This window comes from Panthera tigris, chromosome B4 (assembly GCF_018350195.1).
Source record: "Panthera tigris isolate Pti1 chromosome B4, P.tigris_Pti1_mat1.1, whole genome shotgun sequence".
In the NCBI taxonomy this organism is placed as follows: domain Eukaryota; kingdom Metazoa; phylum Chordata; class Mammalia; order Carnivora; family Felidae; genus Panthera; species Panthera tigris.
In genome coordinates this window covers 45,586,967-45,603,487 of record NC_056666.1, presented here as the reverse complement: position 1 = coordinate 45,603,487, position 16,521 = coordinate 45,586,967, and the positions used below count along the sequence as shown (strand labels likewise).

General features: G+C 37.8%; 1 protein-coding gene and 1 pseudogene across 1 annotated transcript in view; one reads left to right on the top strand and one right to left on the bottom strand.

The window, feature by feature from the left end:
• Window positions 1-16,521, top strand: part of LRP6 (LDL receptor related protein 6) — a 176,611-nt gene that overhangs the window by 53,047 nt on the left and 107,043 nt on the right. The gene's annotated exons all lie outside the window — the stretch shown is intronic.
• Window positions 3,813-4,866, bottom strand: LOC122240300 (annotated as a pseudogene).

The window sequence follows — 16,521 nt, the reverse complement described above, 5'->3', positions numbered from 1 at the left end:
AAAAATATTTCGCTTGGTGATTAATTTGACAGTTTCTTTCTATAGATATGCCTATTTTGCTTTATGTGCATTGAAGCAGTGTTTTGAAATAGAGGTAAGATAAAGACTTTTCTTCCTAATGTACTTATACCATTATTTATTGACTTAGTTGCTGCTAATGCAGTTTGCCCCAGAGTTTTGTTAGGTATTGCTTGCCATATCCACTTTTCTCTGGTAAGTTTTTGCCTCATTTATATAGTGTTCCATCTTTTTACTTTTTGTGTGTTTATATTTTCTAGATGTTTCTTTTTTAAGTAGCATATAGTTGCAGTTTTTGGGTTGATTTTAAATCCATTGTTAAAGTTTGTCTTCTACTGAAGCTTTTTTAAAAAATTTTTTTAAAAATGCTTTTATTTATTTTTGAGAGAGACAGAACACAAGTGTGGGGTCAGGGACAGAGAGAGAGGGAGACCACAGAATCCAAAGCAGTCTCCAGGCTCTGGACTGTCAGCACAGAGCCTGATGTGGGACTCGAATTCATGAGCCGTGAGACCATGGCCTGAGCTGAAGTCTGACTGAGCCACCCAGGCACCATCTACTGAAGCTTTTTAAAGTCCTTTTACAACTTGTGCTTATTGTGGTTGCTCATGTATTTGGATTCATAGCTGACATTTTATTTTGAGTTTTCTATTTGTTCTGCCCATTTCTTTTCTCTTCTTGTCTTTCATATCGATTATATTTTGTCATTCAGTTTCTTCCATCTGCAAATTTGCAGTCTTTTGAGAATTTTAAAAATTTTATTTTTTTGAGAATTCTTAAAATTCTAGGATTTTTTTGACATGTATACTTATGAAATCCTTAGTATACTTTATCTCTGCTTATTATCCTTTTGTCTTATATATGTCATTATCATGAGTTTAAGTTCTCCTGCATTGTTTCCAGCCCACAAGACATTATTTTTAAAATTGAGGTAAAAAGAATAACATAATAATTATGGTATGCCTACTATATATACAAGCTAATCAATAGAATATTACCAGTACAGATTGCTGTCCATACTGGTTGCCTCCTTGCTTGCACCATACATCATACTTAATTCTTTAATTGTTTTTGGGGTTGTGAAGTAGTGTGAGACTCTAAAGAGAACCCCCCTCTCCACCATGAGTTTTAAAAATATACACTAGATTTTCAATTTGATAAATTCTGAGAGTTAGATTAGAAATTAATTCCTAGTCTGGTCCCATTTTCTTTTTGTCAGTTATTTCAATTTAAGGAAAAAGTTTATTTTGTAGCTTTCAAATGATTTTGTCCTTCTTCTTTTCTACCTGCTTTCCATCTCTGGTAGATTAATGAATGCCTATTGAAATGCCTACTGAGGGGCGCCTGGGTGGCTCAGTCGGTTAAGCGTCCGACTTTGGCTCAGGTCATGATCTCATGGTCCATGAGTTCAAGCCCCACATCGGGCTCTGTGCTGACAGCTCAGAGCCTGGAGCCTGCTTCAGATTCTGTGTCTCCCTCTCTCTCTGACCCTCCCCTGTTCATGCTCTGTCTCTCTCTGTCTCAAAAATAAATAAAACATTAAAAAAAATTTTTTTAAATGCCTACTGAAATGTACTCTTCGGTTTTCTTAAGTAGTATTTATATAGAACTTAATAGCAAATTAATATCTTACCTGTTGCTTTATATTCTTCTGGTAACTAAATCGTTGTGAAGTCATCCTATTTAAAATACGTGTTTCTGATGTTTTAAAAAGTGAGTATTAAATGACTGTTTCTCTTTTGTTTTTTTCTGTGATTACCTTGAAGTTTTTTCTTTGACTTGTTTGATTCCAGGGTGAAGTTGGAAGTAACTAATTCTTGCTTTTTGGTCCTAGTTAGTATCCAGGTAGCTCTAAAATTAGCACCATTATCAGAAGACTGGAGATTTTCTAGCTACTATTTCATTCTGAGTTTTGGAGTCTCAGAAAAAAATGGAGTCTATAGTTTTGTCGAAGAATCTTAATGCTCCCCCCTTTCCCCCCCACAAACAGTAGGTCTACTGTGGGTGTCTGATTAAGATTGCAGACTTTTCTCTGTTGATTTATGTGGATTTGAAAAAGAGTAAAAAGTGATGGCTTTTTATTTTCAGGAGTGTTTAAACATTTGGAAGTATACCAGTTTTCCCAGGTGAAATCTCAGCATTATTAATTGGTTTCGAGTAATGCAGTTTTCTTAAAGCCACGATGACTTCTCCTATTTGACTGGACCTACTTGAAGGACAAAACAAAAAATTTATGATTATTTTAAAAAACATTAGTTTTGTGGGGCACCAGAGTGGTTCAGTCAGTTAAGTGTCTGATTCCTGATTTTGGTTCAGGTTGTGTCCCAGGTTGTGTTATGGGATTGAGCCATGTGTTGGGCTCTGAGCTGAGCATGGAGCCTAGTTGGGACTGTGTACCTCTCTCCCTTTGCCCCTCTCTCGCGCATGTGCTCGCTGTTTGTCTCTCTCTAAAATAAAAACAACAACAACAAGAAAGCATTAGTTTTGTGATCTTTTCACACTTTATTAAGAATAGCTAATGGTTGATGTAAGTCACCCAGTGTCAAAGTAATACAGTGTCAAAGTGACTGCACTATTTATATTGTGTATATTTTTATGAAAATTTGTAGGTAAGTTAACATAATGCCTCTTTTACCACTTTTGCAGAATTTTCTAAACTGAGAATACAAGCATTTAAAGGATATTTAATTATATTCATTTGTTCATATCTTATAAGTAAAATGAGACTCTGGTGTGTATAATATATTGAGTGAAGAAGCAAACTAAAACATCACTGAGGGTTACCACTAAATATTTATATAGTAAAGAATTGGATACTAAAAGCTTGAAAATTTGTAATAGAAGTTTGACAGTCTATTTTTTTTTTTTTTTTTAATATATGAAATTTACTGTCAGATTGGTTTCCATACAACACCCAGTGCTCATCCCAAAAGGTGCCCTCCTCAATACCCATCACCCACCCTGCCCTCCCTCCCACCCCCCATCAACCCTCAGTTTGTTCTCAGTTTTTAACAGTCTCTTATGCTTTGGCTCTCTCCCACTCTAACCTCTTTTTTTTTTTTTTTTCCCCTTCCCCTCCCCCATGGGTTTCTGTTACGTTTCTCAGGATCCACATAAGAGTGAAACCATATGGTATCTGTCTTTCTCTGTATGGCTTATTTCACTTAGCATCACACTCTCCAGTTCCATCCACGTTGCTACAAAAGGCCATATTTCATTTTTTCTCATTGCCACGTAGTATTCCATTGTGTATATAAACCACAATTTCTTTATCCATTCATCAGTTGATGGACATTTAGGCTCTTTCCATAATTTGGCTATTGTTGAGAGTGCTGCTATAAACATTGGGGTACAAGTGCCCCTATGCATCAGTACTCCTGTATCCCTTGGATAAATTCCTAGCAGTGCTATTGCTGGGTCATAGGGTAGGTCTATTTTTAATTTTCTGAGGAACCTCCACACTGCTTTCCAGAGCGGCTGCACCAATTTGCATTCCCACCAACAGTGCAAGAGGGTTCCTGTTTCTCCACATCCTCTCCAGCATCTATAGTCTCCTGATTTCTTCATTTTGGCCACTCTGTTGACAGTCTATTTTTATCTTCACAGATCTTTGGATATTTATACTCAGTAAAATTTAAGCAGTAATTGTGAAATCTAAAAATTCTACTTCTCAAGTTATAAAATTTTTGAGGAAAATATGGAAGACTGTTGTGTGGAAAGTAATTTATTTGGTGCTTTGCTTCCTAATATGATCTTCCATAGCTTTAAGAGCTAATTATTAACTAATATTTAGGGCCAACTGGTTAGTGAGTTAAATACATTAACACCACTGTAAAAGAACAGAGTGCTAAGGACAAACAGATGCTTCAGAAAGTCGGATTCTTCTTCACTAGTTTTGAGCCCTAAGTGAATTAGAATTCCTTGAGGATCTTTTATTGTTATTTATTTTTTGCTGGAGAGTATTTAATGTGGATGCTCAAGGCCTGGGCAGAGTGGGGAGTGCTCTGGAATTAGGCAGACAGGCAAGGTGGGTGGTTTGCAAGTCCACACCTGACCCCAGGAGAGGATGCTTGGGTGGTGGGGGCTGGCCCAGGCATGCCAAGGGAAGTACCAGAAGGATGGCCCAGGCAGGCAGACTCACCAGGGGACTCGCAGGCTAGCCCATGAGAAGGTATCTAACCCAGGTGGTGAGTGCCCAGGCCAGAACATAACCCAGGGAGGCAGGGTTGTAGCTGGTTGGTGGCTCCCAGAGCCTAGGAGCTGGCATTGTTAGGGACCTTCCTGAGCTGCTGCTGGAATGCAAGGCATATCTGCTGGGTGGACTCAAGCAGCTTCTGGAGGCAGGCATGGAGGGGGGTCATTTTTCTCCTCCTAAGTGGTCCAGACAGGAGTTGATCTGGTCCATCATGGAGTTGATGGCAGCATGTTCTGCTTCCCAGAAGCCATCATCCTTGCCTTTTGTGCCTGCCTCCATCGGCATGCCCAGGTCCCTGTTGGGGCCTGACATTGTGCTATGATGGAATGCTGTGTTGGGTGAAAGGTCAAGGTGCTTTTAGACAATATTGATGCTTGGGTCCCAACCCAGACCAATTTAATCAGAATCTCTGATGGAAGAGCCGAAGTTATTGATATTTTTAAGAGTTTCTTTTTTTCTTTTCCTGATATTTTTAAGAGTTTCTGAAGTAAGTCATTCCCAAATGCTGCTGGGATTGAAAATTTATGCTTTTGGTATTTCATCCTGGTGGTGGTGATGGTGGCATCGTCATCATCATTAGTGTGTGTGTATATGTGTGGAGGAGGGAGCACAGTCTAAGAAACACTATGTTAAAGAAAACTTGTATTAGTCTGTTCAGGCTTCTATAACAAAATACCATTACTGGTGACTTAAAAATAGCAGAAATTTATTTCCCTCAGTTCTGGAGGTTGGAAGATCCAAGATCAAGGTGCTGGCAGATTTGGTGTCTGCTGAGGGCCTGCTTTCTAGATGGCTGTTTTTCACTGAAACCTCACAAAGTAGAAGAGACAGGGGAGCTTTCTTGGGCCGTATTAGTAAGGGCAGTAATCCTATTTATGAGGGCTCTACCCTAGTGACTATTTACCCCCAGAAGCCCTACCTCCTAATACCATCACATTGAGAGTTGAGATTGCAACATACGAGTTTTAAGGGGGACAGACTTTCAGACCATAGCATAATTGCTATATTTACAATTCTAGGACTGATGATTGGGTTTTGAAGTTACGAAAGTGTGAATAAATCAGACAGTTTAGCTGAGTTTTCTTCCTTTAACAGTTCATTGTTTCATTGTTTATGGTGACATAAATATTAAGTTTTATTTATATATTAAAAAAATTTTTTTTAACGTTTATTTATTTTTGAGACAGAGAGAGACAGAGCATGAACAGGGGAGGGTCAGAGAGAGAGAGGGAGACACAGAATCTGAAACAGGCTCCAGGCTCTGAGCTGTCAGCACAGAGCCTGATGCGGGGCTCGAACTCACAGACCTCGAGATCATGACCTGAGCTGAAGTCGGACACCCAACCAACTGAGCCACCCAGGCGCCCCACAAGTTTTAATGTTAAGTTGGCTTTTCTGTCACAGATTGTTCTCTTTATATCAGTTTTCATCAAGATACTGTTTTAGGTAAGACCACAGATGGAAGGTTCAGGATGTGATTTCCCTGGTGGTTCTCTGCCAGTCATTCTCATGGATGTTGACATTGGCCCTTATGAGAGGAGTCCCGGTAGATTGAAGGAAGAGCTGTGAGACTTTTGAAAACACGCCATTTGTAACATGTTGCGAATGGGGGTAGTTATATGAGGCCTTGTTGGGAGAAGAGTTGAAGTGACCGTCTAAACTTTAAAGTGATGCTTTTGGGTGGTATTTGGATCTAAAAATTGATGTTCATGTTCACAGTTTATTTTTATTTTTAGAGAGCAAGCGAGTGGCGGAGAGGGGCAACGGGAGAGAGAATCTAAAGCAGGCTCCATGCCCAGTGTGAAACTGGACACAGGGCTCAATCCCACGACCCTGGGATCATCACCTGAGCCAAAAGCAAGAGTTGGACGCTCAACCGACTGAGCCACCCAGGCATCCCCATCATTTTAAGTAACAGAAGTCCCTTTGATTTAAACAGAAAAAGTATTTTTAAAGAGGTTATTGGGTTACTCCTAATAATATTGAGTTATTTCCTAAATGGTAGGAGAACCAGCCTTCGAATCTGTAGCCAGGAACAATGCTACAAATCATACCACAGATGTGATCCAGTGATAGCACTGGATGTTAGGTAGCATATTTGCCACTATTTGTACTCTCACTGACATGAGGCAACAGATATTCCTAAAATTGCTGCTAGTTCTTTTTGCAAAAGTGGATTAAAGAAGGCTGAATTAATTCAAACTGGATTTAATTTTCTTTTGCTATTGCCCCCAACCTCACCAGCATGGATTGCTTGTGGTCCTTGCTGTGGTGCTCTGCTGTTGCTTCCTTCTTCTCTGTCTCCTCTTCCTCCTTTTCTTGGTTTGTCTGACTGGCAAAACCCAAATCTTATGCACCTGTCCCACTTGCAAGGGAGGTTCGGAAAGCAAATAGCTGCTGCTTTCAGTTTCTTTAGTTTCAAGTGATTCTGTCTCATAAAGTGGAAGATTCTTTAAGCATAGGAAGGTAGATACTAGATGGCCCCCTCAGATGCCAGGTATCCATGGCAGACATTTTGTAAGTGAATGATCATAGGATTTGTGGCTATCTTTGCCATGATTTGAGTATTGGTTCTACTTTCCCCCCTTTTTAATGTTGAAAGAGTGAATGAGGTATGATGGTGGACATAAAGGGAGAAGAGAGTTAATAGAACTATAAGTTTTGTAACTGGAATGGGCCCCAGGAAAAATCTAAGCCAATCTAAAAAAGAAAATACCAATTATAAGAGTTAATGTTCTTTAGGTAGATGTCGTTCTCTGAGAAGTCATCTTGACTCCTAATAATGAAACCGATTTTTACCCCCATTAGTCCTCATAAGAAAGCTGCTATATAATGTAATGAACAATACCATTATAATACCCACAAGTCATAGATTTCTTTGGCATTTATCCCTGTTGCATCAGGGCAAAGTGCAATTTTGTAAAAGCAGGTAAGGTAAGCTGGAGAGGTGAACTGAGAAAATATTCAAGGGTAAAGGCAAGATTCTCCTGAAAAACTAATTTTGGGATTCCTGTAATCGATACTAATTAAAGGCGTGACTGAAGTAATTTTACCTTGAAAACATAAATTCTCTCCACCAAGCCATTAAAAAAAAAGTCCATGAAACTATCTCTGTATAACTTCTGGTTTTGAGCGATGGGATATTCTAGTATACCCTCTAATGTGACCTTGTAGCAAAATGTGTCTTGAGTAGACTAATTATATGGGTTTATTAGGTATAAACCAGTTTTAAATTTAGTGGAGATATTGTTGCAGTAAAGTGTTACACGTATTTCTATATCAGTCTGTACAGTAGGGGAACAAAGGAGAGAGTATTCAGTTTTATTTTGGGGGCTATTTCAGATTGACCTTTTCTAGCTGAGCAGTTGTTTTCCAGAGGGACAAGGTATGGAAATGGGTAATAGTTTTTAGTCAGTAGGAACACTGTGTGCCAGACTCTTTCATGCTGTTGCACGTTCAAGGAATAGCAAACAGCTTGTAACTGGAACATAGTAGAAGAATAATGATATTTGTTAAAATAAAATTCTGCCTTTATTTTTTAAGGTTATGGTTTCTGTAATACACACATACACAATGTCCCAAGAGCAGGTGAATGCAAACCATTATTAAGCATTTGAGTGCTGACTGTACATACTCTTGCCATTATATTAGATTGTTTTGTGATGGGGGTTACAGTAATAAGTAAGGCAAGGACCTGGAATATAGAGGGGTGGGAAATGTGTGAAGAGCCCTAATATTTTGTGTATTTGATGTACAGGGGATATTGAAATGTACAGGGAGAGTGTGCTTGAGGGAGTCATGAAATTCTTCACCAAATATCACTAATGGTGACATTTGAACTCTTCTGAAGAATCAGGATATTTATGACAGTATAGAAGGAGGAGAGAGACATTCTAGACAGTATATCCTCTATTATATTTAAAGGACCTCAAAATGCATCACCTATGATTTCTTCAGAAAGGATTGTAGACAATAGCAATTTGGGAAAATGCATAACTTGGAGATATTGGGGGTTTGGTTCCATACTACGGCCATAAAGTGAATATCACAGTGAAGTGAGTCAAGTGAACTTTTAGGTTTGCCAGTACATATGAAAGTTATATTTACACTATACTGTGGTCTATTACTGTATACTGTAGTCTGTTAAGTGTGCAATAGCATTATGTCTAAACAATGTATATACCTTAATTAAAAAATACTGCTAAAAATGCATACCATTATTTGAGCTTACAAAGTGAGTGATGATCACAGATCACCGTAACAAATATAATAGTGATGAAAAGTTGAAATATTGGGAGAATTACTAAAGTGTGACGGAGACATGACGTGAGAAAGTGCTGTTGGAAAATGGTTCTGATGGACTTTCTTGATAAAGTCTTGTCACAAACCTTCAATTTGTAAAAACAAAACAAAACAAAAAAACATAGTATCTGTGAAACGCAATTTAACAAGGTATGCCTGTACTATAGTTAGCATTTTGTTTGATAATAGGGAATTAAATGGATTTAGTATGTTATTTATTTCCAGGTTTATAAACTTTATCTTCTTAGAGTGGTATATTAGTATTATTTCTGAATTAAATTTATTCTTTATATTATGTCCAACTTTTTGAAATTAGTCAACTAGACTGTTTAAGGATCATTCTTAGCAACCTAATTTTCTCCAGGATAACCAGTTTATATATGTAGAATTCCATTATGATGAATATTATCACAGCAAAGAGTCTAATAGAGCCATCCCCATGTTCCTTCTTGTCCCTCAATAGTAGAATCTTTTTCATATGGTTACTGTACATTCTCTTTAAAAAAAAAAACAACTCTAAAATGAATGCTTTCACTGTCTTTTGTCAATCACCACTTATTGTTAAAATGTGATACAAACACAGTCAAGTAGAGGGGAAGCATGGAATTATAGCCGACTTCTTCACAGTTCTTTTTTTTCTTTGTAGTTCTATCAGGAAACATATCCTTGAATTCTCCAACCTCCACTTCACTTAAAAGCCTAATTTACTAACCAAAGTAAGATGGAACTGGTGCAGGGGTCAGGAAGAGGAAGAGTGTATGAATTTCGCATGATACTTTTTTTTTTTCACTTTCATTAGAGTAGTCAAAATTTTTTTCACTGGTTGTAAAATTTCACCTTCTATATGTCACATTATGTTCTTAGAATGTGGCATGACTCATACACTTTGGGGCTGGTTTGGTTTCATATGCAGCTTTTTATTGCAGTTTCTTTTGCCCTGTTCCTATAGCCCAACTTTTTATTTTACTAAGTAAGACCCTTTTTATTTTATTTACCTTTTCTGCCCAACTCTCCTAATTTTTGCACTAATTTTTCTTTTACTCTGTTGAGTGGTTCCATGGTTGTAGAAGGAAAAACAATGAGATAAAGATGCTCATTTCATCCTTCTCTGAAGTCATCATGCTGCCCCCTAAACTCTGTCTCTATTCCGTTTTGTTGAATGACACCAATGTGGACTCATGCACATTTGCCAGCTCTTGAGAGCCATCCTGCTCTATCATTTATCTTTCTTCTCCCACATTGTTCCATCTTTCCACTTTTGTTTTCATCAGTTCTCATTTGGAATATTTCAGAAGTTTTGTGCTTTGCTTTTCTTTCTTGAATTTCTTCACCTTATCACCAGTGATTAAAACGATAATCTTACTGCTTTAATTTTCTGTTTAGAGTCTAAAATACCTTTGCATCACCTATAGGTCATGCAGTTCAAGCTTCTTTGCACATCAGAATAGGTCCCTTCTGTGGGATTTCTTTTGTTGGCAGGTGTTGCCCTCAATCCACTACATTCTGCACCTCTACTGATCTTGCTCTTTATTGAATGTGTCATGACTTCTGATGTCTTTTGCATATGCTCTGTCTTCCTGGAATGCTGTTTCTCATTTTGAGAACTGCCTAAATAAAAGTACTGTTCCTCTGGTAAGCTTTTATTGACAACTGTTAGCATTTACTACCTTGATTAAGTATCACTTCCTTGTACTCTCTTAGCACCCTGTTCATACATCTCCTGCTACGTTTATCACTCCTTGCCTAGATGCAGGTTTCATAGGAGCAGTTGTTTTGCCTTGCTTATTTTTGTATTTATGTCAAGGATGATGCTTAGCTCCTAATAGGTGCTTAGTACATTTTTAAAAATTGAATAATATCTTGGTAATTTTTAAAATACTTCTGTGTTTTTCTACTTCCTGTGGCTCTTTCTCTTTCTATATTAAACTTGTAGTGAGTTTTTAACTTAAATGTTGATCAGGTAACATAGGGAAATTTTAGTATTTATAGATGAAATTTATTACTTTACATTTTAAATATTTGAACAAATGAAGGTATTGGCAAGATTTACTTCTAAATTTTTATCAAATTTTCATCTTGACAAATGTCTCATTTTCACTTGTATTTGAAGCTTTTAACCTTGAAGTAACATGACTTGGTATATTTTTTACTATTAAATAGTGTGAGAATTATCTATTAGCTTTGATAAGCAGTGGCATACAAATAATTTTATTACTAAAATTCTAATTGAGCTAATTTATTAACAACTTTTTAAAAAATATAATTTGTTATCAAGTTGGCTAGCATACAGTGTATACAGTGTGCTCTTAGTTTTGGGAGCTTCCATACAATACCCAGTGCTCATCCCAACAAGTGCCCTCCTCAATGCCCATCACCCATTTTCCCCTCTCCACACCCCTCCCCCCGCCGCCCCACCAACCCTCAGTTCGTTCTGTGTATTTAAGAGTCTCTTACGGTTTGCCTCCCTCCCTCTCTGTTTGTAACAATTTTTTTTCCCCTTCCTTTCCCTTCTGGTAGGTTTCTCAAGTTCCACATATGAGTGAGAACATACGATATCTGTCTTTCTGTGACTGACTTATTTCACTTGGCATAATACCCTCCAGTTCCATCCACGTTGCTACAAATGGCAGGATTTCATTCTTTCTCATTGCTAAGTAGTATTCTATTGTATATATAAACCACATCTTCTTTATCCGTTCATCAGATGATGGACATTTAGGCTCTTTCCATAATTTGGCTATTGTTCAAAGTGCTGCTAAAAACATTGGGGTACCTGTGCCCTTATGCATCAGCACTCCTGAATCCTTTGGATAAATTCCTAGCAGTGCTATTCCTGGGTCATAGGGTAGGTCTCTTTTTAATTTTTTTGAGGAACCTCCACACTGTTTTCCAGAGTGGCTATACCAGTTTGAATTCCCATCAACAGTGCAGGAGGGTTCCTGTTTCTACACATCCTTGCCAGCATCTGTTGTTTCCTGAATTGTTAATTGTAGCCACTCTGATTGGTGTGAGGTGGTATCTCAGTGTGGTTTGGATTTGTATTTCCCTGATGGTAAATGATGTTGAGCAGCTTTTCATGTGTCTGTTGGCCATCTGGATGTCTTCTTTGGAGAAGCATCTATTCATGTCTTCTGCCCATTTCTTCACTGGATTATTTGTTTTTTGGGTGTTGAGTTTGGTAAGTTCTTTATTAGATTTTGGATACTAACTCTTATCCGATATTTCATTTGCAAATATCTTCTCCCATTCTGTCGGTTGCCTTTTAGTTTTGTTGAATGTGTCCTTTGCAGTGCAGAAACTTTTTACTTGATGAGGTTCCGAAATTCACTTTTGCTTTTAATTCCATTGCCTCTGGAGATATGTTGAGCAAGAAATCACTGAGGGTGAGGTCAAAGAGGTTGTTGCCTGTTTTCTCCTCTAGGGTTTTGATGGTTTCCTGTGTCATATTTAGGTCTTTCATCCATTTTGAGTTTATTTTTGTGTATAGTGTAAGAAAGTGGTCTAATTTCATTTTTCTACATGTTGCTGTCCAGTTCTCCCAGCACCGTTTGCTAAAGAGACTGTCTTTTTTCCATTGAATACTCTTTCCTGCTTTGTCAAAGATTAGTTGGCCATGCATTTGTAGGTACGATTCTGGGTTCTCTGTTCTATTCCATTGGTCTATGTATGTGTTTTTGTGCCAGTACCATATCGTCTTCATGATTACAGCTTTGTAGTAGAGGCTAAAGTCCGGGATCATGATGCCTCCTGCTTTGGTTTTCTTTTTCAATATTACTTTGACTATTCGGGGTCTTTTCTGGTTCCATACAAATTTTAGGATTGTTTATTCTAGCTTTGAGAAGAATGCTGGTGCTATTTTGATTAGGATTACACTGAATGTGTAGATTGCTTTGGGTAGTATTGACATTTTAACAGTATTCTTCCAGTCCATGAGCATGGAACGTTTTTCCATTTCTTTGTGTCTTCTTCAATTTCGTTCATAAGTTTTCTGTAGTTTTCAGCATACATCTTTGGCTAGGTTTATTCTTAGATATTTTCTGGTTCTTGGCCCAGTTGTAAATGGGACCAATGTCTTGATTTCTCTTTCTGGTGCTTCATTATTGATGTATAGAAATGCAACTGATTTCTGTATATTGATTTTGTATCCTGTGACTTTGCTGAATTCTTGTATCAGTTCTAGCAGCTTTTGGTGGAGTCTTTTGGGTTTTCCATGTAGGGTATCATGTCATCTGCGAAAAGTGAAAGTTTGACTACTTCTTTGCCAATTTGGATGCCTTTTATTTCATTTTGTTGTCTGATTACTGAGGCTAGGACTTCCAACACTATGTTAAACAACAGTAGTGAGAGTGGACATCCCTGTCGTGTTCCTGATCTCAGGGGGAAAGCTCTCAGTTTTTCCCCATTGAGGATGATATTAGCTGTCGGCCTTTCATATATGGCTTTTATGATGTTAGGTATGTTCTTTTTATCCCTACTTTCTTGAGGGTTTTTATTGAGAGAGGGTACTATATTTTGTCAAATGCTTTTTCTGCATCTATTGACAGGATCGAATGGTCCTTATTCTTTATTTTATTAATGTGATGTATCACATTGATTGATTTGCAAATATTGAAGCAGCCCTGCAGCCCAGGAATGAATCCCACTTGATCATGGTGAATAATTCTTTTTATATACCGTTGCATTCGATTTGCTAGTATCTTGTTGAGAATTTTTACATCCATGTTCATCAGGGATATTGGCCTGTAATTCTCCTTTTTAGTGGGGTCTCTGTCTGGTTTGGGAATCAAGGTAATGCTGCCTTCAGAGAATGAGTCCGGAAGTTTTCCTTCCGTTTCTGTTTTTTTGGAACAGCTTGAGAAGGAAAGGTATTAATGTCTGGTAGAATTCCCCTGGTAAGCCATCTGGCCCAAAACTCTTACTTGTTGGGAGATTTTTGATTACTGATTCAATTTCTTCACTAGTTAGTCATGGGTCTATTCAAATTTTCTATTTCTTCCTGTTTGAGTTTTGGTAGTGTGTGGGTGTTTAGGAATTTGTCCATTTTTCTGACATATAATTTTTCATAGTATTCTCTGATAATTGTATTTCTGAGGGGTTTGCTGTGATAAGTCCAATTTCATTTGTGATTTTATCTATTTGGGTCCTTTCTCTTTTCTTTTTGAGAAGTCTGACTAGGGATTTATCAATTTTATGTTTTCAAAAAATCAGCTCTTAGATTCATTGATCTGGTCTGGTGTTTTTTGTTTTTGTTTTTGTTTTTGTTTTTGTTTTTGGAGTCTTTATTGTTTATTTCTGCTCTGGTCTTTATTATTTCTCTTCTTCTCTTGGCCTTGAGGTTTCTGAGCTGTTCTGCTTCTTGTTCCTTTAGGTGTGCTATTAGATTTTGTATTTGGGATTTTTCTTGTTTCTTGAGATAGGCCTGGATTGCAATGTATTTTCCTCTTAGGACTGCCTTTGCTGCATCCCAAAGGGTTTGGACTTTTGTGTTTTCATTCATTTGTTTCCATATATTTTTAAATTTTCTCTTTAATTGCCTGGTTGACCCTTCCATTCTTTAGTAGGATGTTCTTTAACCTCTATTCATTTGGAGGTTTTCCAAACTTTTTCCTATGGTTGATTTCAGGTTTCATAGCATTGTGATTTGAAAATGTGCATGGTATGATCTCATTTCTTTTATATTTATTGAGGGCTGTTTTGTGACCCAGTATGTGCTCTATCTTGGAGAATGTTCCATGTGCAGTAGAGAAAATGTGTATTCTGCTTTTGGATGAAAAGTTCTGAATATATCTGTCAAGTCCATCTGGTCCAGTGTATCATTCAGGGCCACTGTTTCCTTATTGATATTCTGTCTAGATGATCTGTCCATTGTTGTAAGTGGAGTATTAAAGTCCCCTGCAATTACCACATTCTTACCAATAAGATTGCTGATGTTATTGTTATATATATTTGGATGCTTCTGAATTCGGTGCATAGCTCTTCTTGATGGATAATTGTTAGCTCTTCTTGATGGATAGACCCTGTAATTATGATATAATGCCCTTCTTCATCTCTTGTTACAGCCTTTAGTTTAAAATCTAGTTTGTCTGAAAAAAGTATGGCTACTCCAGCTTTCTTTTGACTTGCATGATAGGTGGTTCTCCATCCCCTCACTTCAATCTGAAGGTGTCCTCAAGTCTAAAATGGGTCTCTTGTAAGACAGCAAGTAGATGGATGGTTTTTGTTGTTGTTTTTTTAATCCATTCTGATACCCTGTGTCTTTAGATTGGAGCATTTAGTCCATTTACATTTAGCATTTTTATTGAAAGATAGGGATTTAGTGTCATTGTGTTATCTGTAGGTTTCATGCTTGTGGTAATGTCCCTGGTCCTTTGTAGTCTTTGCAACATTCCACTCACGGAGTCCCCTTTAGGATCTCTTATAGGGCTGGTTTAGTGGTGATGAACTCCTTCAGTTTTTGTTTGGGAAAACCTTTATCTCTCCTATTCTGAATGACAGCTTTGCTGGATAAAGGATTCTTGGCTGCATATTTTTCCTATTCAGCACATTGAATATTTCCTGCCACTCCCTCCTGACCTGCCAAATTTTAGTAGATAGGTCTGCTACTACCCTTGATGCATCTACCCTTGTAGGTTAAGGCCCATGTGTCCCTAGCTGCTTTCAGAATTTGCCAGTTCAAGTACACTTTCCGCCCCTTTCTCTCTGTCTTCTTCTGGAACTCCTGTTATATGGATATTATTTCATTTCATTGAATCACTTAGTTCTCTAATTCTCCCCTCATGGTCTAGAATTTTATCTCTCTTTTTCTCAGCTTCATCTTTTTCCATAATTTTATCTTCTATTTCACTTATTCTCTTCTCTGCCTCTTCAATCCTCACTGTTACTGCCTCCAGTTTATTTTGCACCTCATTTACAGTATTTTTTAATTCATCATGACTACTTTTTAGTTCCTTGATCTCTGCAGCAATAGATTCTCTGCTGTCTTCTATGCTTTTTTCCAAGCCCAGAGATTAATCTTATGACTATTATTCTAAATTCTTGTTCACTTATATTGTTTATATCTATTTTCACCAATTCTTTAGCTGTCATTTCTTCCTGGAATTTCTTTTGAGGAGAATTCTTCCATTTCGTCATTTTGACTAGTTTTCTGTCCTTTATGTGTTTTAAAAACTTGTTATGTGTCCTGCACCTGTGAGCAGTACTGTATCAAAAAGGGGTCATACACTGTCTGGGGCCTGGCCCTTCAGGAAGTGTTTTTTGGAGTGTGTTGTGTGCTCTCTGTTGTTGTGATTCTGGTTGCTGTATCTCCCTACTCATAGTGATTGTTTTGGACCCTCCACCAGGTGTGCTTTGATTTGTTCATTGAAGTAACCTTGGAAGAAAAAATTAAAAAAAAAAAGAAAAGAAAAGCGGGGGGTGGCGGTGGTGGTGGTAGTGGTAGAAGAATCCTTAACCCATACAAAGAGAGAAATGACAGGAGTGGGGAAAAATAAAAGAAAATTGATTGGGCAGAGAAACTATGCAGTTTAATCCAGAGAGAGGGAGAGGAAAATAAAGAAGGAGATACAGAACAGGTGTAAAGAGAATAGATTAAATATGTCTTCTTAAACAAACCAACAATCAGAATAACCAGACTAGAAGAGGGAAAAAAGAAAGAGAAAGGGAAGGAAAAAAAAAATATACACACACACACACGTGTGTGTGTGTGTGTGTGTGTGTGTGTACACATAAAATAAGAATTGACCAAGAATTAAATCAGAAAATGCAAAACCTCTGGGTGCCTTGGATCCACTGGCAGCGCTGGTCTGGAGGAGAGGCTGTCTGGTTGGTTAGCGTCAGTCGCAGGTAGATGTGCAGTTACCAGGTGTGGAGGGGCGTGGTTTGGTATAGGTGGGTCCCCCCTCCACTGTGGGCTGCTGTCCATTCCCTGAAGCCCCACCTTGTTGGTGATGTGGAGAAAAATGGCGGCATCCCAGACCAGGTACCCTAAACCACTCTGTTCAGGCCAT